The sequence below is a fragment of the Hibiscus syriacus genome, unplaced genomic scaffold (assembly GCF_006381635.1).
Source record: "Hibiscus syriacus cultivar Baekdansim isolate YM2019G1 unplaced genomic scaffold, ASM638163v2 tig00111096_pilon, whole genome shotgun sequence".
In the NCBI taxonomy this organism is placed as follows: Eukaryota; Viridiplantae; Streptophyta; class Magnoliopsida; order Malvales; family Malvaceae; genus Hibiscus; species Hibiscus syriacus.
This window is the reverse complement of record NW_024062981.1, coordinates 65,202-91,738: the sequence shown is the minus strand read 5'-3', so window position 1 is coordinate 91,738 and position 26,537 is coordinate 65,202. Positions and strand designations below refer to the sequence as shown.

At 33.9% G+C, this 26,537-nt stretch overlaps 2 pseudogenes; one reads left to right on the top strand and one right to left on the bottom strand.

Moving 5' to 3' along the window:
* Positions 1-436: 436 nt before the first annotated feature.
* On the top strand, positions 437-8,602 carry LOC120152940 (annotated as a pseudogene).
* A 14,844-nt stretch (positions 8,603-23,446) lies between these two features.
* LOC120152939 overlaps positions 23,447-26,537 on the bottom strand; it is a 41,633-nt pseudogene continuing 38,542 nt past the window's right edge.

Here is a 26,537-nt window from a genome sequence, read left to right as displayed (position 1 = left end):
CATGGTATTAAAATAAAATAAAAATTAAACTTTAGGTATGATTTTAAAAAATTAAAAATTTAGATACTAAAATAACAAAAACTGATAATTTAGATACTAAACACATAATTAACTGTTAATTTTATCGCGAATTACAGTCAATCAATAATTTAGATAAGTTTAATAACTATCAATGTAGTTAACCTAAAGTCTATCATCTGAGAAATTGGCCCCCAAAGCTAGCTTCCCTCCGAAAACTTTAGAGACTTTGGCCCTTGGGGTTGACTATTCTCTGCCGTCGTCCCCCGTGGACTTCGTCTTCCTTTTTGGTCTTCTCTTTTTTCCATATATATATATATATATAACTGCCACTATAAATTCTATCCATGTTGTAAAAGGGCTGCCCCAACCCCCCACCCTCCTTTCAAACGAAATTTCTCCTCCATTTTTCTATTGTTTTTCCGGCTTCCTTTGTTTTTATGCCTTTATGAGACCTTAAACAAACTGTCTTCCCCTTTGTTTCTCTTTCGTTTGGTCTGAAAATCTACAGAATCAATGCAAACCCGTCTTAATAAACGAAATCAAAAGTTAAATCATTCTTAGTCTTGACTCTTGTTATCAAGGTGAGTCTTCCATATGCATATAATTTTTCTTCTTTATGATAAGAAAGCAACGTCTCAACCACAGTTCTGGTTTCTCTCTTAATGTCTTCAGTGCTAGCTGTCTCATTAATTCATCAAAAGAAATCCTTTTTTTTCCCTCCAATGATATCCTGAATAAACCAATCCCTACTCAATATTGCACGGAAACTTTCTTTTTTTTCTCTCTCTATAAGACATGTTGATTTACTGGTTTTTATATATCTTCTAAGTTATGGTTTTAGTTTTCATTTCAGGGTATTGATTTTATACAAGAGTTGGATGACTCTCGAAGTTGAACTTGGTTGCATATGAAATGAAACTACCCCAGAAATTGGCTGAAATCATGACTTTCCGGCGTGACAAATTTGTAAGGTCAGTGTTTATGCTTGTAGAATTTATCAATGCATATACAGTTGTATGCTTTTGTTGTTTCATTTTCATTGATCGGTTCAACTTTAGAATTATTTGCGTGTTCTAAGTGTATAGTACCATTAATACTAGTCAACTATTCTAAAGCCTGCCTGGGAAACCATGTAAATAACAGTGGATTGCTTGGTTGGTAATATTTTGGTTTCATTGTTGGCCAGTTTATTTGATTTAGAATCAGTCTAATAGTGTTTTGACTTTGGGTTTTTTTATGATATTTCATTTGATCAATCAGCTTCAACGATTGGAGTTCAGATGATGGATCATTTACAATGAAACTTAGGCGCCATTATTTGGTGCTGTTATGGATCGTGCCCGGATGGCTTTCGAGAATTGTTCTGAAAGGATTAGAAGCTTCAAAAAACCAGTAATCTTTGGTTCTTTGGGCAAAAAACGACTAAGAGAAGACAAGGCATTGGGTACCAGGAAGAGGATTCTTAATCCACAAGGAGAGTTTCTTCAGACATGGAACAAAATGTTCCTTCTATCTTGTGCCGTTGCTCTGGCTGTTGATCCTTTGTTTTTCTACATCTCTGTGGTTGATGACTACAAGAAGTGCCTTGACTTGGACAGAATACTGGGGATCATTGCTAGTGTCCTCCGTACATTCGTCGACGCCATTTATATAATTCACATCGTCTTTCAGTTCCGCACCGCATTCTTTGCCCCGTCGTCTCGTGTTTTCGGTAGGGGTGAGTTGATTGACGATCCCAGAGTTTTCTTGTGAGTAGTGAGTGTTTTGTAAACACCTGTAAATTTTCTCTCTTAGTAAAAGATCTGCAGCAGTCCGGAGACGTAAGCACAATTGGCTGAACTCCGTTATCAATTTCAGGTATTATTTTTCCGCTTTTCTTTTGCATTCTCACTAATCTGGTTATAGGAAAATTACTTGTATTTGGTTTATTTCTCAACAACTGGTATCAGAGCTTTTGATTGTGAATTTTGTCAATTTTTGCGAGGTTACTATTCATGTGAATAGTAAATCTCGTGAATAGTAAAATTTTGTCGGCGATACGAATTTGTCGACGGAGGTGTTCTAATACACGGTGGTTCGTAAGAATTGTCAGAAACGATCCAAACGAAACCAGATTCGAGTGGGAGCGATGGCTGCAGATGAAGGGAAGGTGAAAATTGAAAAGTTCGATGGTGCGGACTTTGGTTTTTGGAAGATGCAGATTGAAGATTTTCTGTACCAGAAAAATCTATATCAACCTCTCTCAGGAAAGCAACCAGAGGGCATGAAGAATGAAGACTGGACTCTTCTCGACAGACAAGCCCTCGGAGTTATCCGACTGACGTTATCCCGCAATGTTGCTTTCAACATAGCAAAGGAAAAGACCACGGCATGTCTTATGGCGGCTCTCTCCAGTATGTATGAGAAGTCATCAGCCTCAAACAAAGTGCACTTGATGAGACGATTATTCAATTTGCGGATGACGGAAGGGGCATCGATGGCACAACACCTAAATGAACTAAACACAATCACAACTCAGTTGAGTTCAGTGGAAATTGAATTCGATGATGAAGTTCGAGCTTTAATTCTCTTATTATCTCTACCAGACAGTTGGAATGCTACTGTTACAGCAGGTAGCAGCTCGTCAGGAAATAGTAAATTGAAATTCGAAGATGTTCGGGATCTGGTACTGAGCGAAGAAATTCGACGGAGAGAATCGGGTGAAGCATCAACCTCCTCAGCCTTGCACACGGAGTCCAGAGGGAGAACTTCATAAAGAAATTCAAATCATGGCAGATCGAAATCCAGACGGGGAAAATCCACAACGGGAAAGAAAGATTTTACCTGTTATAATTGTGGCAAGAAGGGTCACTTTAAAAGAGATTGCCGAGCACTGAAGAAAAATACCGGCGCACAGGAATCTGCCAACGTGACAAAGGAGACAGGTGATGCCATGATTCTAAGCGTCAACAGTCCGATTGAATCATGGATCTTGGATTCAGGGGCATCTTTCCACTCCACCCCATGCCGAGAAATCATGGAAAATTATGTCAGTGGTGATTTTGGGAAGGTTCATCTAGCTGAAAGGAGTGAGACATATTCCTGGCCTCAAAAGAAATTTGATTTCTATAGGACAGCTTGATGGTGAAGGATTTAGCACAACCTTTTCAGGCTGTGAATGGAAGATTACCAAAGGAGCACTCGTCATTGCTCGTGGTAAAAAAACTGGTACTCTCTATATAACATCAAATTTAGAGAATATCATTGCAGTAGAAGATGCTGATGGAAAATCAAACCTATGGCACCAAAGGCTTGGCCATATGAGTGAGAAAGGGATGAAGACACTTTTGTCAAAGGGGAAGCTGCCGGATCTAAAGAATGTAGATGTCGGACTATGCGAGGATTGCATCTTTGGCAAACAAAAGAAAGTCAGTTTTGTAAAGATTGGTAAGACACCCAAGGCTGAAAAGTTAGAGTTAGTTCATACTGATGTATGGGGACCATCTCCAGTTCCATCTCTTGCATGCTCATTATATTATGTCACCTTCATCGATGATTCTACAAGGAAGGTGTGGGTTTATTTTCTGAAGAAAAAATCAGAAGTCTTTGATACCTTCAGAAAATGGAAGGCCATGGTGGAAAATGAGACTGGTATAAAAGTTAAGCGGTTGAGGTCTGACAATGGAGGAGAGTATAGAAATAGGAGATTCAGAGATTTTTGCGCAAACAATGGGATCAATATGGAGACAACAGTTCCCATGACACCGTAGCAGAATGGCGTAGCAGAGCGCATGAACATAACTCTGAATGAACGTGCCAGAAGCATGAGGATACATGCCGGATTGCCCAAATTTCTATGGGCTGAAGCTATCAACACTGTAGCTTACTTGATCAACCGTGGGCCCTCAGTTCCTTTGGATGGCAGAATACCAGAGGAAGTTTGAAGCAAGAAAGAAATAAACCTCACACTTAAGAGTGTTTGGTTGTATTTCTTATGTACAGATAGACTCTGCTGAAAGAAGTAAACTTGATGCTAAGTCCAACAAATGTGCCTTTGTTGGTTACGGCGGTGATGAGTTCGTTTACCGGTTTTGGGATTATGAAAATCGGAAGATCATTAGAAGCAGAGATGTCATTTTCAATGAGAATGTGATGTACAAAGACAGATCAACTGTAGAATCAAGCAGCTCCAATACCAAAGCTGAAACAAAGGAATTTGCTGAGTTTGAGGAGATTTCTGGAAATGATGTTCAGATCAGTCCTGAAGCAGTTCAAGAAGAACCAGGCACACCGGAACTAAGACGCTCCTCCAGAATTCCTAAACCAACCCAACGGTATTCTCCTTCTTTGCACTACTTGTTGCTGACTGACAATGGTGAACCAGAGTGCTATGATGAAGCAATGCAAGTGGAGGATTCAGTCAAGTGGGAGTCTTCCATGAAAGATGAGATGGACTCGCTTTTGTCAAATCAGACGTGAGAATTAGCTGAATTACCACCAGGTAAGAAAGCGCTTCACAACAAGTGGATTTACAGGATCAAAGAAGAGCACGATGGGAGCAAACGCTACAAAGCGAGATTGGTTGTCAAAGGTTTTCAGCAAAAAGAAGGTATTGACTACAATGAAATTTTCTCTCCAGTCGTGAAACTGTTTACAATCAGACTGGTGTTTAAAATTGTAGCTGCAGAGAATTTACATCTTGAGCAGTTAGATGTAAAGACAGCTTTCCTTCATGGTGATTTGGAGGAAGAAATCTATATGAGGCAGCCAGAAGGCTTCATAGAGGCAGACAAGAAAAACCTGGTATGCAGGTTGAAGAAGAGCTTGTATGGTTTAAAACAAGCTCCTAGACAGTGGTACAAGAAGTTCGATAGTTTCATGAGTAGTAGTGGTTTTACCATATGCCAAGCAGATCCTTGTTGCTACATCAAGAGGTTCGACAATAGCTTCATTATTTTATTGTTGTACGTTGATGACATGCTCGTTGCAGGCTCAGACATACAAGAGATTATAAACTTGAAACAAAAATTGTCAAAGCAGTTTGCTATGAAGGATCTGGACACTGCAAAGCAGATTCTTGGGATGAGGATCAAGAGAGACACAAAGTCAGGGACTTTGATATTATCACAGGCTGAGTACACCAACAAAGTACTCTCCAGGTTCAACATGCAAGATGCTAAACCAGTAAGTACACCTTTAGGTGTTCATTTAAGACTCTCCAAAGAACAGTCACCAAAGACGGAGGAAGAACGTGCACACATGGTGAAGGTACCGTACGCCTCAGCAATTGGAAGTCTGATGTATGCCATGGTTTGTACCAGACCAGATATTGCTCAAGTAGTGGGAGCTGTTAGTAGGTAAATGAATAATCCGGGCAAGGTACACTGGGAAGCAGTCAAATGGATCCTCAGATATCTGCGGGGTACCACAAACAAAGCACTTTGTTTCAAAGGTGAAGATACGATACTGACAGGCTATGTAGATGCTGACTTAGCCGGAAATGTTGACATCAGAAGGAGCACTACAGGGTATGTCTATACTCTAGAAGGAACCGCAGTGAGTTGGGTTTCTCAACTATAGAAGATAGTTGCTCTCTCCACAACTGAAGCAGAATATGTCGCTATTACGGAAGTTAGCAATGAGATGGTTTGGCTCCAAAGTTTCTTGGAAGAGTTAGGCAAGAAACAAGAAAATAATGTCTTGTATTGCGACAGTCAAAGTGCTATACATCTAGCAAAGAATCCGTCTTTTCATTCCAGGACAAAGCACATACAATTGCGATATCATTTTATCCGGTCTCTTATGGAATATGAGATTTTGAAAGAAAAGATCAGTGGAGCTCAAAATCCGGCAGATATGTTGACAAAGACGGTGACTACAGACAAACTGAAGTTGTGTTCAACTTCAGTTGGCATGCTAGAGTAACAAGACTAGAAAAGTTGTTGCATTGATCGAGGTGTGAAGACATATTAAAATCAGTCTTCAAGTGGGAGATTGTTGAAAGTATTAAAATGGTTTTCAAGTTTGGTAACCAACTTTAAAAAAATGGTTTTCAAAGTTTGGTAAATGTTTCTTTGAAAATGGTTTTCAAAGTTTGGTAAATGTTTCTTTAAAAAATAGTTTTTCAAAGTTTGGTAGATGTTTGTTGAAAAATGATAATGGGATAATCACAATTAATCCCTAGGTTTTAGGGTATTTACAAGATTAAGTCCTTAAGTTTTAACTATAAATACCCTAGCTCATTTAGCTTCAAAACCATCCCAAAAACTCATTTATTTCTCCAATACTAGAGAGTTTTCTTGTGAGTAGTGAGTGTTTTGTAAACACCTGTAAATTTTCTCTCTTAGTAAAAGATCTGCAGCAGTCCGGAGACGTAAGCACAATTGGCTGAACTCCGTTATCAATTTCGGGTATTATTTTTCCACTTTTCTTTTGCATTCTCACTAATCTGGTTATAGGGAAATTACTTGTACTTGGTTTATTTCTCAACAAATTGCTTCTACTTCACTTGCCTTTTGACAGTTGCAATCCATGACCAACTATCTTGTGTTGCTTTTCTGGTTAGGTGGTAGTTGTAATCATAATTCCTGCATTGAATGACCCGGTTTCATTGGTCACAAAGGAGTTGTTGAAATCCTTTATTTTCTGCCAATACGTGCCGAGAATCATTCGAATCATCCCTCTTTTCAAACAAGTTACGAGCACTTCTGGTATACTTACCGAGACAGCATGGGCTGGTGCTGCTTTGAATCTCTTCCTCTACATGCTAGCCAGTCATGTAAGTTTGATTCCGTATATAGTTTGAGTCGTTTCGTTTAAGCAAATACATACAATTACAAGCAATTTCCTGATTCTCTATGGTTTACGACATGCCAGGCAGTCGGAGCCTTTTGGTACTTGTTCTCAATCGAACGACAAGACCGGTGCTGGCGCAATGCTCTAGGCAGTGGTGACAAAGGCGCTCTGTACTGTTTTAAAGAAACAACCCCGGCGAGAAACGAGACATTAGTGAATCTCCTGAATACTACCTGCCCTTTAACCAATCCCGATGACATAAACGGTACCGATGTCTTCAACTTCGGGATATTCATCGATGTACTTGATTCTGGTTTGGTTGGAACAATGAATTTTCCGAAAAAATTATTTTACTGCTTTTGGTGGGGTTTGCGTAATCTAAGGTTCGTAAATATTAAACAACCACACTCTAGTTTACTTCATTTGAACAATCTGTTGGTTCTTCCCCTCTTTTCTTCTGTTCTTTTCAGTTCTTTAGGCCAAAATCTCAAAACAAGCACTTACGAGCTTGAGATACTATTTGCTATTGCTATTTCCATCGGTGGGTTGATTCTGTTTGCACTGCTTATTGGGAATATGCAGGTACTTGCTTAACAATATTCTTCATTGAATCATTGGTATTTCGCCATAAAAAAATTCTTTAATTGTTTCTCAACATTTCTTCTTGTTATTTTCCCAGAAATATCTGCAATCAACAGGAGTCAGACTGGAGGAAATGAGAGTGAAAAGGCAAGATGCAGAGCAATGGATGTCCCACAGAATGCTTCCCGAGAACCTGAGGGAACGCATTAGGCGATACGAACAGTACAAATGGCAAGAAACCAGAGGCGTCCAAGAAGAGACTCTCATTACTAACCTTCCCAGAGATCTCAGGAGAGATATAAAAAGACATCTTTGCTTGGATCTTCTCAAAAGAGTGAGTGCTTTCGTTAAAGCTTCGACCTTCATACGTCCATGCAACCAAAGATATAAAAATTTGTGTTCTTTTAGGTGCCGATGTTTGACAAAATGGATGAACAACTATTAGATGCAATGTGTGATCGTCTGAAGCCGGTGCTTTACACCGACAGGAGCTGCATTCTCCGAGAAGGGGATCCTGTGGAGGAGATGCTGTTTATCATCCGAGGGAATCTGACAAGTACGACCACCAACGGTGGAAGAACCGGTTTCTTTAACTTGGCTAATCTCAAGGCTGGTGACTTTTGCGGTGATGATCTCCTTACTTGGGCCTTGGATCCCCAATCATCGTCTAACCTACCGATTTCGACGAGAACGGTACAGGCACAGAAAGAAGTTGAAGCTTTTGCTCTAATGGCGGATGACTTGAAGTTTGTGGCCTCTCAGTTTCAACGCCTTTCCAGCAAGCAGTTCATGCACACTTTCAAGTAATTGTTCTACGCAACACTATTTCCATTAAGTTCCTATGCTGTGTTAGAATGTGCTTATATGAAGTGATCTGTTCAACCAGGTATTACTCCGTGCGATGGCAGACATGGGCAGCGTCGTTTGTACAAGCAGCTTGGCGTCGGCAACAGAGGAAGAGGCTTTGAACAAAGAGAGTGAAGCCTCAGCGACGGCAAGCCTTGGTGCCACTCTTTACGCATCAAAATTCGCTGTGAATGCTTTACGAACGCTACAGAGCAATGGTTCACAAAGCGCCAGATTACCTCAAAGATTGTCGCCGTTGCTTCCTCAAAAGCCAGCTGAGCCTGATTTTAGTGCTGAAAAATAATTTTATTAGTTTAATTAAGAGTTTCGAGCTTCCATTACAGTACGGACAAACTTGTTTATCAGTACGGACAAACTTGTTTATAGTGGTTTAATCTAAACATATGCATGTATGGCGTTTGTACAGGTAAATATTTATTAGAATGTGTTTGTATTAAGGATCAAATGTTATTACGTTGCTTCTTTTACTCTCTTGATTGCGTACACTACAAGCAAAAAGGTGTAATATATCAAACACGGTCATTACGTGAACAAGCAAAAAGGTGTTTGCATTATGGTATTTACCTGATAGTGTCTTTGCTAAGCTATTCAGACAAACATATAGGGCAAGTGCTGTCATTTAGACTAGGGGTGAGCATTCGATCGGATCGAGTCGAGTCAAAAAAATTTCAAGTTATTCGAGTTGACAAGTCGTGTTTTACGACTCGAACTTAACTTGAAATTTTTTTGAGTCGAGTTTAAGAAATTCGAGTTTCTATACTAATTTTATTATAATTATATATATAGTATTATGACAATAATTTGTTCTAATTTTTTGACTTTATCTAACCATATATATATATATATATTCTTTCATATTATAACGTTATTTAATATATCGAATACAATCTAAAATTATGAAATATTGTAACACCCATAACCCGTATAATTATACCTATACAGATTATAGATGTCACCCGAATTTCTGAAACCATTTCCAATTCAAAAGTGATTTAAAATTTATTTTCTTAAAATAGTAAATGATAATATAAAAATATCATATCATATGAATCATGTTTCGTTATAACAAATTTAAGGCAAATAATGAACAGTAATAAACAGTACCATGAACAGTGGATAGTGTACCGATGCACTGTTACAGTACGTGAACAGTGTACCGATGCACAAAAACATCGAACTTAAAATGTGTATCGATGCACTGCTATAGTGTATCGGTGCACTGCTGCAGTACTTCTGCAGTAATTTTAGCAAATTATATAAAACTGATAAAAATGAACCTTTCATCACTATAAAGTTACCATTTTGTTTCCAAATTAATTCAACAAAACAAATTGAACATTATTAATTGCATGCCACTATCTAAGTCAAATTCTATCATAGGATGTCTTACTGATATTGAAATATCCTCCTCGATGCTTAATGTCACTTTGAACTCTTTATTCCACTACTGGCTTTTTACCTACGCGTGAAAATCATCACACGCTAAGTATATACTTAGTGAGACAATTAAAACAATAAACAGTGCAATACAATTCATGCATGAATTTCAATGTCAAATTCAACATGCCATAAAATCATGTTACACACATGTCCAATATTTTACCATGATCAAAATGATATAAAATTTCTTATAATTTATCCTATAAGTTTGTAAGCTTATTTTACCAATATACTTACCATTTATTCCATAAGCTCGCAAGCTTATTTTACCAATATATTTACCATTTATTCCATAAGCTCGTAAGCTTATTTTATCAATATACTTACCATTTATTCCATAAGCTCGTAAGCTTATTTTACTAATATACTTACCATTTATTCCATAAGCTCGTAAGCTTATTTTACTAATATACTTACCATTTATTCCATAAGCTCGTAATCTTATTTTACTAATATACTTAGCATTTATTCCATTAGCTCGTAAGCTTATTTTACTAATATAATTGCCATTATGTCATAAGCTCATAAGCTTATTTGCATGCTTACCATTTATTAAGTGTTGCGTGTTGTGAGTACTATAAAATATACGCAAATAATGTGCAAGTATACACAATCGCTCAAGTAATATAATGATGAGTGAGTATCGACTCCACAGGGATTGGGTGAAATCACAAAAGTCTAACCAAAGCAATGCAATATTCTATCTAAGTATAGTTAGTCTTGATATATACAAATGTCACGGCAATGGATATGTGTAAGCTGGTGGATGCGGATTGATGGTGTGATGGTGTAGCAAATGGAAATGCAGTGGCAATGATGGATGTTTAATGTTGAGTATGGTGAAATGTTGAGGCAATGAGAAATGGTAAAAACAGAAATAAAAAGATAAATAAAATAAGAAGAAAATAATCCTCACGTGACAAGCTTCCAATGAAATGAATGGTAGGGATTGGTCTAAGGTTGCTAAACTTATTTCTCAAGTATATTTAAGCTAACTGGTCTTTACTTACTCGACAGGGCTTTCCTAAAATGTTCAAAAGAACCTAACAGAATAGGATGCCAAGGCATCTGCTGTCACTCAATGATGTTGGACAGCCTACCCTATTGATAAAGACACCCTTTTTAGTCGTTGAAATCCTATCCTAGTCTCTTCCGAGATCTAAGGGATTAAGTTATAATATTCCTAGGCCGGTTCAAAGCCCCTTGAAAATACCATAACCCATTGCTTATGAGGATCTTATCTTGCGTTTCTTCCGAATACTTACAAGTATTTTTAGTTTAGGATTCTTCCGAATACCTAACCTTCATCTAAGAGATGGACATTTCCATGCCTCTTACAAGCCTAGATGGTGAAGCATTCATAAGCAAAGCAATAAAGAACCAAATAACTTAAATATACTATTGAAAATAAAGTTCAAACAACCATTCAACCAACCACCACCAAATAACTTAGTTCATGGTGGGGTTCGAAATATCCAAACACAAAGTCATGAAAATTCGTTCCAACAACCCACAAAATAATATAAAAAAATAGCAGCAAAAAGGGAAGTGAGAAGAAGCCTTCGACGCGCCACCAGAGGTCTCCTCTCGGCCACCATGAACCACCTAGCTAGCTAGCTCCTTTCGGCGCCTAGCTTGCCACTCCTTGGAGCTTTATCAATGGAGGAATATTCCAAGGAAAAAGAAAGGAAAAAGAGAAAATAAAAATCTGATATTTCTGCTCTTTGCGTGTGCTCTCTGTCCTCTCTCTCCCATGAGGTGTCATATATAATAAATAAAATATCTGGCAGGCGATTACAGCAGTCCTCCACGTGCAGGGACAGCTGTCCAGTGCCAGCTGTCCTTATGCATAAATATCTTTTTGTCTTTTTCTGTGCCAAAAATGCCAAGGCATTTTAATCTGCTTTAGCAACGTGTGATGTCGTGGCATTACTTCCCAAAGAATCCTTTTTCTTGCTATTTCCTGCACACCATAGACAAACTGCACCTTTCCCTCAAATAGCACCATTAAGAAATAAAATAGCACAGCCACCACAAATGCAACTATATGCAACTACATGATCCTAAAATGACTAAAATGAGCTTTTAAACAAACAATAACTTAAGTGAAAAAGGCTTTAAAAGTAGCCTTTTTAGGAAGTTAACATTAAGCAATAAACATAAACCATAGACAGTAGCCCAATATAACACCCTGAGGACCCTGGGTATTCGAGTAAAATACCTGCACCGTAGTGCTAAACCTGCACTAAGCTTATGCCATAGTGCTAATCCGGATAATACACATAAGGTCGTGCCCACCACCTACACTAAGCTTACGCTATAGTGCTAATCTGGACATAAACCTACACTTAGTGTCCTTACACACTATAGTGCTAATATAAACATGCAGCTGCTATACTCTATGGCATGCCAACTATACCTTGTCCCTCAATGACTTATTTGGGCATATAGTCTATTTTATTCAATTCATCCATGGGCAAAGTATATTATCATAATTTAACATTGAGCAGCTCATACCCGAAATAACATTCATGGTAAAATATCACCTTATTCATGATCAATGCATTATATATTTTCACACTATGACATATCAATATCATATCAATTTATAAAAAATGACATAATATCATGCTGATATAAACAAGGTCGACTTATCGCAAGTCTTCCTGATGATGTATAAAACATCCACGTATAATGTCATGCATGTATTGCACTCACCTTGACATTTTATATCTTTCAAAATATGTGTCTCACTATTGTTGACAATAAACCCTTTTTATACTTGACTTGCTTCAATCACAAATCAATCACAATCTGTATAAATCACAAATTCATAATAATACATATGTTAGTATTGTACTAACATAAACATATCCCAAAATAACTCCATAATATACTTGAAACTCATTTTCTATCCAAATACTCAATACTTAATAATTCCTTTTAACATTGGAACCAACTTTTTCAATTTATATAAAATGGTCCTTCACTATTTTACCACTTAAAAATTTCAATACAAAAATATTCCAGTATTGAAAGTATTATCAACCAAGTACCTATACAAAGACATAATTACAATAAACATTCCCAAACAATTTGAAATTTGCATTACAATCACCAAACTTTCTAAACTTCCCAAAATAATAAAATTTCACCTACTAACACTGATTTTAGTTCCCAAACAAAAAATTTCCAGCATAGTACATAAATTATATAACACTTACACAACAACCCATCAAATTTCAAAATTTTTTGAATTGATCCCCAAGTTTTTAAAAATTACAAAATGGTCCCCAAATTTTTATAAGGCTTGTAGAATACTTCCTTTATCATTTCCAATCATTATATAATTTTTCCATAATTTTTCTCACTCAAACAATCCATGGCCGAAACTTAAAGAACAAGTTCTAGAAATATTAAACATGTTCTAATCATCATACATGCTTGAATATGAATCTACTTCCTCACAAACATTAAGATCTATCATCAATTTCATGATCCCTTATATGAACACAAAGTGTAGAATTTGGGATCTTTGAACACCAACAAGATTATCATGCAATATTGGTACCAAATGATAGTGTTTTTTGCGTATAACAATTTTCTATTTATAGCATACTTAAAATCCAAATGAAATTTCTTAAAAATTGAATTGATGCTTTCCCTCACCTTCGGATGAAATGTTGGTGCATTTCATATTAGTTTACATTTAATTAAGATAAGACCAAAACACCCTTAATGAATCTTCCTATTCACCATAAAACCATGACAACTCATCCTTATCATCTTCCAAAGTCAAATATTAATTAATTTGACTTTAATATACGAAATTTCCCATGAATTTTTCAAATATTATGTTTTAGTCATTAAATTCCACTGTTTCGATCAAATCTGAAAAATTGCACATTTCCAAACCAAATTTCTATGATCTAAAATATTAAAATAATATTTCCAACCATTTTATAACATCCTTCAAATTTTTGTAAAATTCCAATTCGATCTGAATTACCGATTCCTTACCGGCTTTAACCCTTTCTAATTTTTCTTTACTAAAATTCTAAATCCAAAAATATAATTTCTATAAAACCCCACTCTCAAGAGTAAACTATCTATTAATGGAATAAAACTCTTTATAGAAAATTATCACTTAATTCTTTAAACTTTACCCAATTTTCTACTTTAACCATCAAACTTTCAAAATTTTCATTTTGGTCATTGTCTAAATTTTTGGGGTATTACAATTCTCCCCTCCTTAAGAAAATTCGTACTCGAATTTTAAAACTTTCTATGAAAACCCTAACTCCACTTTTATAAGGATTGCACTTTTCATTATAAATACGTAACCCTAATTTAAGGTTGTACTGACTGTTAAGACGTGCCCATGCCTTAACTATAAACTTCTTCTGTGATAGCTCAAGATAAACAAGTTGAGCCTGCGCCTTTTGTGAAAACCTCTTCTGATCTTACCAACTTCTTGAATTCAGATTTTTCCTTCTTAATTTGGGAATTTTGTGAAGATCATGCAGATCATTAAAGTTTGAACCTGTTTAATCCAATTCCTCAACCTGATATGAAAATGTGTAGATATTATTTATTCATATCATCATCTCTTTCCCCAAGTAACATCCTCGACATTATGATTTTGCTAAATCACTTTAACTAGAGGAATTGTCTTGTTACGCAATTCTTTGATTTCTCGAGCTAAGATTCGAATTGATATTTTTTTATAAGTTAAATCTGATCGATCAATTTCCTCTGATGAAATGACATATGAAGAATCTGATCGATACTTTCTAAGCATCGACCCATGAAAAACATTGTGCACTTTGTTCAACTCTAGATCTCAATTACCTCTAGAGTTAATGTTAACTAATAAACCATCCGTCTAACTCTTTTTAATATCTCATAAAGTCCAATGAATCTTGGATTTAGTTTTCCTTTGTGCCCAAAACACACAATATTTTTCCAAGGTGAAACTTTAAGAAAAACTTTATCGCCTTCATGATATTCAATTTTTTTTCAATTCAAGTCTGCATAAAACTTTTGTCGATCAAATGCCATTTTGAGATTATCTTGAATTATTTGTACTTTATCATCACCTTCTTTCAATAAATCTGGGCCAACAAGATTTCGATCTTTTAACTCGAACCAATTTAATGGTGTTCGACATTTTCTCCCATATAAAGCTTCATACAAAGCCATATTGATGCTTAATTGATAACTGTTATTGTATGCAAATTCTACTAAAGGTAAATACTTTTCTTTTCCCATGATTTTTGTAATCAATCACACATGCTCTCAAAATATCTTCTAATATTTGAATAGTACTTTTTGACTTACCATCCGTCTATGGATAAAAAATCGTATCGAAATTCATCAAGTACCCAAAACTTTATGCAAATATTTCCAAAATCTTAAAGTGAACTTTGGATCCCTTTCAGATATAATGGATACTGACATTCCATCATGTAGTCGAACTATCTCCTTGATATACAACTATGTATATTTATCCAATGTATAGTCCATTCACATCGGAATGAAATGTGCCGATTTAGTTAACCGATCATTATCACCCAAAATGGAATCCTTTTTATTTGATGTCAAAGGTAACCCTGTAACAAAATCCATAGTGACTCTTTACTATTTCCACTCTAGAATAGAAATCAGTTGCAACAATTACTAAAACACTTTATGCTCATCTTTTAATTGTTGACATGTCAAACATGTAGCAACAAACTCAATAATGTATCTTTTCATATCCAACCATCAAAATGACTCTTTACATCCTGATACATTTTTTTCCACTTAGATGCATAGTCAGTGGATTACAATGTGCCTCAGAAAGAATATCTTTCTTCAACTCATCATTATGAGGAATACAAATTCTTCCTCGATAAAATAGACATTCATTAGACTTGACTTCAAAGTATTTAGTTTCGTGTTTTTTCACAAGTGAAATGTTTTTTTAATCATCTCTCATTTTTTCCTCTTTTTCTTTTCTTTTCTTTTTCTATATTTTTCTTTCTTCTCCATTTTCTTTCTTTTTCGTTTTCTTTTTTTTCTGTTTTTTTTCTATTTTTTCTTTCTTTTTTTTTGGTTTTTTTCTTATTTATATTTTTTTAGCTCTTATGCCATATGCCGAGACAACATGATTAAGAAAATCAACTTCTGATAGCCAAAACTCACACTTTGACAGTTTAACATATAACTTTTTATCCTTAAGTATTTCAAGCACAGTACGAAGATAAACATCATGTTCTATCTTTGTATTCAAGTATACCCAAATGTCATCAATATAGACCACCTCAAATTAATCCAAGTAAAATTAAAATACTCGATTCATCAAGTCTATAAATGCTGCAAGCGCATTTTTCAAACCAAACGACATTACTACGAACTCGTAGTGTCTATACAGTGTTCTGAAAATTATTTTTAGAACATCTTCCTTAAGCTAATCAAACAAGTCATCAATCCTCGAAAGATGATACTTGTTCTTGATAGTTACTTTGTTTAACTATCGATAGTCTATTTATAATCGCATATATCCATTTTTCTTTCACAACCAACCCCGATGTAACCCAAGGTAAAATACTCGGTCTAAAGAATCCTCGATCTATCAGCTTTTGCACTTTGTTCTTTATTCTCTTAACTCAATCGCAATCATTCGATATGAACCCATAGATACATGATTAATGCCTTGATAACCATCAATATTAAATTGCACCTCTCAATGTGGAGGTAACCCAAATAATAAATCTAAAAAGACATGGAAATTCCTGAGTTATGGAAATATCATATGATCTTACTGCAGATACTTGAGTATCTATCACCTTTGCTAGAAAGGTTATGCATCCTTTTTACATCATCTTAAATATAACCATTTTTTTATATCACTAATTGATGATTTCACTTTTTTTTCAATCATTAAAATTTCTTAACTTCTCCGCATTTTTCTAAATTAATCATTTCTTGCGACCATTAACCCAACCTTAATGCAGAGTCAACCAACTCATGATCAAAATGATCTAAAACTCGTTAATGATAATCCCATAAGATTCACCAGTAACATAAGCTTCTGAATCTTTATTGGACATTTATTATTTGTCTGTCTAACACTTATATCATGACCCATAGGTCTTCCCACTATAACATCACTTAATATCAAGTAGAATTGAATATTTCTACTTTGAAATTCCTTATTTCATTCTTAAGGAAATCTGTATAGCTTTTCCAGATCCAAAAATAATATTTTCAATCAGTTTAAACATTTTCAATCTCAAATGAAAGTCTCAATGTTCACATCGTTCAATAAGAAAACTTGATAAATTTTATAGCAATAACTTCATAGCAGTTAATGCTAAAATCACACTATCAAGCAAATTTACTATTTTTCCTCACACTACGAACTTGAAACTTTTCAAGTTCTTGAGACTCAATTTCGATCTGTACCATAATTCTTTGCAGCATGGAAGGTTAGACAATTCATTTTCGCATATTTACCTTCACAAGGTAACTCTATCCAATTTTATGGATTTGATATATATTCTCAATCCAACTCATAACCATTTGATTCACTAATAAATCAACTTTCTTTAAACTTTTAGTGGACAATTTATTACAGCTTAATTATTTCCTCTTACACAATCAACAATGTTTTAAACAATTTAATGATTGCTTAAATATTTCTCGCTTATTTAAATTTACTTGGAGGAACCTCAGAATCATCACTAGATTCAAAAAAATCTCCTCTGGATCCTCATCCGATTCGACTTTTCTTGTAAGCCGTTCAAACTTTTTAGTCGATTCTTTCAATTCAGAAACTTCGTTGAAAGCTGGGGCATTTCTTCCACAAAATGGAGAAAAATCCCTAACAACATCCACCATTCTAAGGTGTTTTAGATAAGTCATGTCGGGTCCCTATTTGGTCGATTTCAATCTCAACCTTCTTTTCAAAATTTTTGACTTTCTACCTTTGTCTTTAATTCCAACATCTGAACATAGTCAGAATCATCATACTTTAGTAAAGTGTAACTTTACTCCCTAATAAGCATCATCACAGTATATATACAACTATCAGTAACTTTTGACGTCCTAGTGGCATGTATACACTTTTTAACTCAAAACAAACTCGGTTTAGTCCTAGAATAGGCTAAACCTATAGCTCTGATGCCAATAAATGTAACACCCATAACCTGTATAATTATACCTATATAGATTATAAATGTCACCCGAATTTCTGAAACCATTTCTAATTCAAAAGTGATTTAAAATTTATTTTCTTAAAATGGTAAGTGATATTATAAAAATATCATATCATATAATATCATATGAATCATGATTTGTTATAACAAATTTAAGGCAAAAGATTTTTTATGAATAGTACCGTGAACAGTAATAAACAATACCGTGAACAGTGAATAGTGTACCGATGCACTGCTACAGTAACGTGAATAGTGTACCGATGCACAAAAACATAAAACTTAAAATGTGTATCGATGCACTGCTACAGTAATTTCAGCAAATTATATAAAACTCATAAAAAGTAACCTTTCATCACTATAAAGTTACCATTTTGTTTCCAAATTAGTTCAACAAAACAAATTGAACATTATTAATTACATGCCACTATCTAAGTCAAATTTCAAGTGTATAAATGCTGCAAGCGCATTTTTCAAACCAAACGACATTACTACGAACTCGTAGTGTCTATACAGTGTTCTGAAAATTATTTTTAGAACATCTTCCTTAAGCTAATCAAACAAGTCATCAATCCTCGAAAGATGATACTTGTTCTTGATAGTTACTTTGTTTAACTATCGATAGTCTATGCATAATCGCATATATCCATTTTTCTTTCACAACCAACCCCGGTGTAGCCCAAGGTAAAATACTCGGTCTAAAGAATCCTCGATCTATCAGCTTTTGCACTTTGTTCTTTATTCTCTTAACTCAATCGCAATCATTCGATATGAACCCATAGATACATGATTAATGCCTTGATAACCATCAATATTAAATTGCACCTCTCAATGTGGAGGTAACCCAAATAATAAATCTAAAAAGACAGGGAAATTCCCGAGTTATGGAAATATCATATGATCTTACTACAGATACTTGAGTATCTATCACCTTAGCTAGAAACGTTATGCATCCTTTTTACATCATCTTAAATATAACCATTTTTTTATATCATTTATTGATGATTTCACTTTTTTTCAATCATTAAAATTATTAAGTTCTCTACATTTTTCTAAATTAATCGTTTCTTGCAACCATTAACCCAACCTTAATGCAGAGTCAACCAACTCATGATCAAAATGATCTAAAACTCGTTAATGATAATCCCATAAGATTCACCAGTAACATAAGCTTCTGAATCTTTACTGGACATTTATTATTTGTCCGTCTAACACTTATATCATGACCCATAGGTCTTCCCACTATAACATCACTTAATATCAAGTAGAATTGAATATTTCTACTTTGAAATTCCTTATTTCATTCTTAAGGAAATCTGTATAGCTTTTCCAGATCCAAAAATAATATTTTCTAACAGTTTAAACATTTTTAATCTCAAATGAAAGTCTCAATGTTCACATCATTCAATAAGAAAACTTGATAAATTTTATAGCAATAACTTCATAGCAGTTAATGCTAAAATCACACTATCAAGCAAATTTACTATTTTTCCTCACACTACGAACCTGAAACTTTTCAAGTTCTTGAGATTCAATTTCGATCTGTACCATAATTCTTTGCAGCATGGAAGGTTAGACAATCCATTTTCGCATATTTACCTTCACAAGGTAACTCTATCCAATTTTATGGATTTGATATATATTCTCAATCCAACTCATAACCATTTGATTCACTAATAAATCAACTTTCTTTAAACTTTTAGCGGACAACTTATTACCGCTTAATTATTTCCTCTTACACAATAAACAATGTTTTAAACAATTTAATGCTTGCTTAAATATTTCTCACTTATTTAAGTTTACCTGGAGGAACCTCAGAATCATCACTAGATTCAAAAAAATCTCCTCTGGATCCTCATCCGATTCGACTTTTCTTGTAAGCCGTTCAAACTTTTTAATCGATTCTTTCAATTCAGAAACTTCGTTGAAAGCTGGGGCATTTCTTCCACAAAATGGAGAAAAATCTCTAACAACATCCACCATTCTAAGGTGTTTTACATAAGTCATGTCAGGTCCCTATTTGGTCTATTTCAATCTCAACCTTCTTTTCAACATTTTCGACTTTCTACCTTTGTCTTTAATTCCAACATCTGAACATAGTCAGAATCATCATACTTTAGTAAAGTGTAACTTTACTCCCTAATAAGCATCATCACAGTATATATACAACTATCAGTAACTTTTGACATCCTAGTGGCATGTATACACTTTTTAACTCAAAACAAACTCGGTTTAGTCCTAGAATAGGCTAAACCTGTAGCTTTGATGCCAATAAATGTAACACCCATAACCTGTATAATTATACCTATATAGATTATAAATGTCACCCGAATTTCTGAAACCATTTCTAATTCAAAAGTGATTTAAAATTTATTTTCTTAAAATGGTAAATGATATTATAAAAATATCATATCATATAATATCATATGAATCATGTTTCGTTATAACAAATTTAAGGCAAAAGATTTTTTATGAATAGTACCGTGAACAGTAATAAACAATACCGTGAACAGTGAATAGTGTACCGATGCACTGTTACAGTAACGTGAACAGTGTACCGATGCAGAAAAACATCAAACTTAAAATGTGTATCGATGCACTGCTACAGTAATTTCAGCAAATTATATAAATCTCATAAAAAGTAACCTTTCATCACTATAAAGTTACCATTTTGTTTCCAAATTAGTTCAACAAAACAAATTGAACATTATTAATTACATGCCACTATCTAAGTCAAATTTCAAGTGTATAAATGCTGCAAGCATTTTTCAAACCAAACGACATTACTACGAACTCGTAGTGTCTATATCGTGTTCTAAAAATTATTTTTAGAACATCTTCCTTAAGCTAAACAAACAAGTCATCAATCCTCGAAAGATGATACTTGTTCTTGATAGTTACTTTGTTTAACTATCGATAGTCTATGCATAATCGCATATATCCATTTTTCTTTCACAACCAACCCCGATGTAACCCAATGTAAAATACTCGGTCTAAAGAATCCTCAATCTATCAGCTTTTGCACTTTGTTCTTTATTCTCTTAACTCAATCGCAATCATTCGATATGAACCCATAGATACATGATTAATGCCTTGATAACCATCAATATTAAATTGCACCTCTCAATGTGGAGGTAACCCAAATAATAAATCTAAAAAGACATGGAAATTCCCGAGTTATGGAAATATCATATGATCTTACTGCAGATACTTGAGTATCTATCACCTTCGCTAGAAAAGTTATGCATCCTTTTTACATCATGTTAAATATAACCATTTTTTTATATCTCTTATTGATGATTTCACTTTTTTTTCAATCACTAAAATTCTTAACTTCTCCGCATTTTTCTAAATTAATCGTTTCTTGCGACCATTAACCCAACCTTAATGCAGAGTCAACCAACTCATGATCAAAATGATCTAAAACTCGTTAATGATAATCCCATAAGATTCACCAGTAGCATAAGCTTCTGAATCTTTATTGGACATTTATTATTTGTCCGTCTAACACTTATATCATGACCCATAGGTCTTCCCACTATAACATCACTTAATATCAAGTAGAATTGAATATTTCTACTTTGAAATTCCTTATTTCATTCTTAAGGAAATCTATATAGCTTTTCCAGATCCAAAAATAATATTTTCAATCAGTTTAAACAGTTTCAATCTCAAATGAAAGTCTCAATGTTCACATCGTTCAATAAGAAAACTTGATAAATTTTATAGCAATAACTTCATAGCAGTTAATGCTAAAATCACACTATCAAGCAAATTTACTATTTTCCTCACACTACGAACTTGAAACTTTTCAAGTTCTTGAGATTCAATTTCGATCTGTACCATAATTCTTTGCAGCATGGAAGGTTAGACAATTCATTTTCGCATATTTACCTTCACAAGGTAACTCTATCCAATTTTATGGATTTGATATATATTCTCAATCCAACTCATAACCATTTGATTCACTAATAAATCAACTTTCTTTAAACTTTTAGCGGACAATTTATTACAGCTTAATTATTTCCTCTTACACAATCAACAATGTTTTAAACAATTTAATGCTTGCTTAAATATTTCTCACTTATTTAAGTTTACTTGGAGGAACCTCAGAATCATCACTAGATTCAAAAAAATCTCCTCTGGATCCTCATCCGATTCAACTTTTTTTGTAAGCCGTTCAAACTTTTTAGTCGATTCTTTCAATTCAGAAACTTCGTTGAAAGCTGGGGCATTTTTTCCACAAAATGAAGAAAAATCCCTAACAACATCCACCATTCTAAGGTGTTTTAGACAAGTCATGTCGGGTCCCTATTTGGTCGATTTCAATCTCAACCTTCTTTTCAAAATTTTCGACTTTCTACCTTTGTCTTTAATTCCAACATCTGAACATAGTCAGAATCATCATACTTTAGTAAAGTCTAACTTTACTCCCTAATAAGCATCATCATAGTATATATACAACTATCAGTAACTTTTGACATCCTAGTGGCATGTATACACTTTTTAACTCAAAACAAACTCGGTTTAGTCCTAGAATAGGCTAAACCTGTAGCTTTGATGCTAATAAATGTAACACCCATAACCTGTATAATTATACCTATACAGATTATAAATATCACTCGAATTTCTGAAACCATTTCTAATTTAAAAATGATTTAAAATTTATTTTCTTAAAATGTTAAATGATATTATAAAAATATCATATCATATAATATCATATGAATCATGTTTTGTTATAATAAATTTAAGGCAAAAGATTTTTTATGAATAGTACCGTGAACAGTAATAAACAATACCGTGAACAGTGAATAGTGTACCGATGCACTGTTACAGTAACGTGAATAGTGTACCGATGCACAAAAATATCAAACTTAAAATGTGTATCGATGCACTGATACAGTAATTTCAGCAAATTATATAAAACTCATAAAAAGTAACCTTTCATCACTATAAAGTTACCATTTTGTTTCCAAATTAGTTTAACAAAACAAATTGAACATTATTAATTACATGCCACTATCTAAGTCAAATTTCAAGTGTATAAATGCTGCAAGCGCATTTTTCAAACAAAACTTGTATATTCGATTGATGATTTTCTTGATAATATTGAGGAGTGGACATTTCTCGTATATAGGAGAAATAGATAGGATAGCCTTCCCAGGATGTGCTAATCTTGTGACTTTCTCTCAAATTAAGGAATGTTCCCTAATAAATAATTCGAAATAAATTAATCAATATTCAATAAATGAATCGTAATTTAATTTTTCATTCGAATTTATAATTTCCACCATGACAATATACAAGCGATTAAGTACCAATTCTGAGCGCTGTGGGGGGTGCTTATCCTTCCTAACACGTAATCGACTACCGAACCTAAAATGAATCTTTGACAAACGCAGACTAATTTTTTGTCTTTAAATTTTTTTTAAAAAAATTATTTTAAAAGACATTTTTAGGTATTTGACATACCTAACTCAAAGGTCGATGGTGACTCCAAATTAATTTAATCAAAATAAACATAAAAATTTAATTTTTCCAAATAAGTCGTAAATTCAAGATTTTCATTGAAAATTTATCCGTTCGTAAAAAAAAGACGTTAGAACATCACGTGATTCACAAGCTCTACAAACCCAAGAAGTCAAATCCTGAACATCACTTGCCCCATAACATTCTTTGGTATTTGACACCTGAAAAAAAGAAAAAATCCCTTTATAAAAATATGGGAATTATAAAATGGAATGAAAATCGATATTAAGAATTGGTGCATAGGGTGAGTAAAATTTGATTCGACTCGAAAAATTAATTTTTTTTTTCAATTTTAAGTTATTCGGGTCGAGTTATTCAAGTTAACTCAAATTATGAATTCAATTTTTGAGTTCGGTAGACTTGAAATTTTTGAAATTTCAAGTTACTCAAAAAAAATTGACCAAGTATTTTGACAGTTTTATGATTTAGTCAATGATTTCATTATTTCTTTACTTTCTCCTTTATTTTAAGTCTATTGGTTTTACTAGATTTAAACCACACGCTCCTAAATCATCATAGGATACAAATGTACTTCAATTACTCTTTTTGATAACAAATTTTATATTTTTCAATTTAATCCCTTAATTTTTCATAATTTTCTTATTTCTTTTTCAATTCTTCCTTTATTTTAAGTCATTTTTACCAAATTTGAACCACATACTCATATACCACAATATAATACCTATGTAACATCAATTCTTACATTTTTACTAATATTGTACTCTTTTTTCAGTCCCTTAACTTTGCATTCTACTCAATTTGGTCTTTTAACTACAATTGTTTGCAAATTCTTTATTCCCACCAATTCATTAACTCCTTGACAACTGTCGTTTTTTATGTCAAAATAAATTCCTTCTTCTCGGTTAATAAATAAGGAAATTCGTAGTAAAGAGAAGTAAGGGTCGAATCCACAGGGACTTAGAAAATCATGAATTAATGTTTGAATGGTTTTAACCAGGCGAATAATAGTAAAATATGGGGTTTGGTAAAATGAAATTAAAATGGTAAAAAATAAATAAAAGCAATTTAAATAAATAATAAGAGAATAAAGTTTGTGAATAAATACAGTAAAAATAGCCTCAAGCTTCGCTTTGACTCAATTTCCTTTAGATCATCGAATAAGATTTTATCTTCGGGATTCACATTGGTTACTTTGTCTACAAGGGTTATCCCCGTGACTCTATCTTGTATACTGAATACCCAAGGCAACCTTTGATTCCGGCTTTGGGAATTGATTTTATTAACATCAATTGTCGTAGATCAATTACCGTTTAAGTTCATGGCGACCGACTCGGATTGATGCTTCAATAAACGTCAATTCCCTCTTGGCGAAGCCATCTTGCCAAGTGTGTTCCCAGGAAGTCGAATTTGCTTTCTATAAGCCAAATCTTCCTCCCACACATTTAATCGCAACAATCTCTTGACCAAAGTCGATCTTTGATTTTGAAAACTGTTTTGATTTTGAAAAATAAGCGCAGAGATTGAGAGAGATATTCTGAAGATATTAAGGGCATGTTTCAATTCTCCTGTTGGAATTGAGTCATCGCGTCAGCTCTCGGCTTATGAAAAATTTATCTAAGCATGAAAAAAGTCATACTTAGCATAGTAAAAATAAAACTTGAAAATAAAGAAAAATAAAAAGTAAAAAGAGAAAGCTTTTATAAAAAACAGAGAGAAAAGAAGATTGTAATTTGAGTGATGTGTTTAGGCTTACCCCAAGTGGGTATTTATAGCCTCTCAAAGCCTAAAGGATAAACAAAGAAAATAAATAAAATAATCCTAAGATAATTGTTTTTCTAATTTAAATTCAAACATAAAACTAGTCTCCTAATGCAACTCTGCTCGTCCATCTTCCAGAAGGCGTGCAGGGGAAGTCTTCTAGAAACTGTCGCTGACTGGACCTTCTAGAAACCACCACGTCAGACCGCGTCGTGCCCATGTCTCTAGCCGTGACCAAGTAATAATAAAAAGTACAGAATGTGCCCGTTTTGTCACTAATTCTGCACGAGAACAAAAATAACACGACCAATTTAGCAGCAATAATACAAAACTGAAGAAATAACGAGCAAAGATTGACAGTTTTGAACACTCATCAAATTCCCCCTCACTTATCTCATGCTTGTCCTCAAGTATGATTAATCAAATCAGTCAAAAATTTCATTTACCGTTCTTTGTCAAGTTTCATATCGAGGAAGCAGGTAGAGACCACAATAACAATTCAAGTCAAGAAATCAATCAATTGAACATCATCAATTGGAACAAGTCAAGTGCAATCGTAATATCCATTCATTTATCAATCTCAATGCTTATAACTCAATGTCTTACCGGGATTCACTCAAATCACTCAATGTGTTTGGGGTAAAGAAATGTCAAATGTAAAAATCAACATGACATTACCATAGGCCTGCAAGTAAATCAAATCTCCACTACTGATAAGAACAAGATGCATAAATCAAAGAGTCTTTTACTGGTTGTAACGGGGCTTAGGTAAAGGTGGGGAAAAGGCTAAATATATGACTAAATATTCAACGCAAGGAACTAACAAATAATAATTTCAACTCCATCAAAACATTAAGCACAACAAGATAAAAAAAAGCAAATTGTCAAACAACAAAATTCTTTTCGAAATGCATTTGATTTTTTTTCTTTTTCACACTTTTGTTGTTTTGTTTTCCATTGTTTTCATGTCTTTTTTCTTTCTTTTTTTGAACAACATTTTTTTCTTTTTTTTCTTTTTTGAAGTATTTTTTTTATGGAGCATACAATGGATTAACTAATCACTTGCCCTGAAATAGGTAGAAAAGAGGGATAAAATAAAAAAGCTTGGGTTTATAAACGTGGTGAAAACAAAGAAGCGGGAATAAGCTCAAAAGTGGTTAACTAGGGGAAAAATGCATGGGTAGGCAATTTAGTGGGGAAACAGAATGGTTAATCCTAAGGTGCCCAAATCATTTTTAAGCATCATGTTCATGTGTAATCTCGACAGTATTTAACATGCAGGTTCTAGAATATCAATGCCAAATTTGACACACTTAATCCAACAAAATGAGAGAGAAAATGATATGCTCGTAAAGGCTCAAATCTCACCAAATTGTTTCATGCATTGAGCTAATCACATTTCAACCA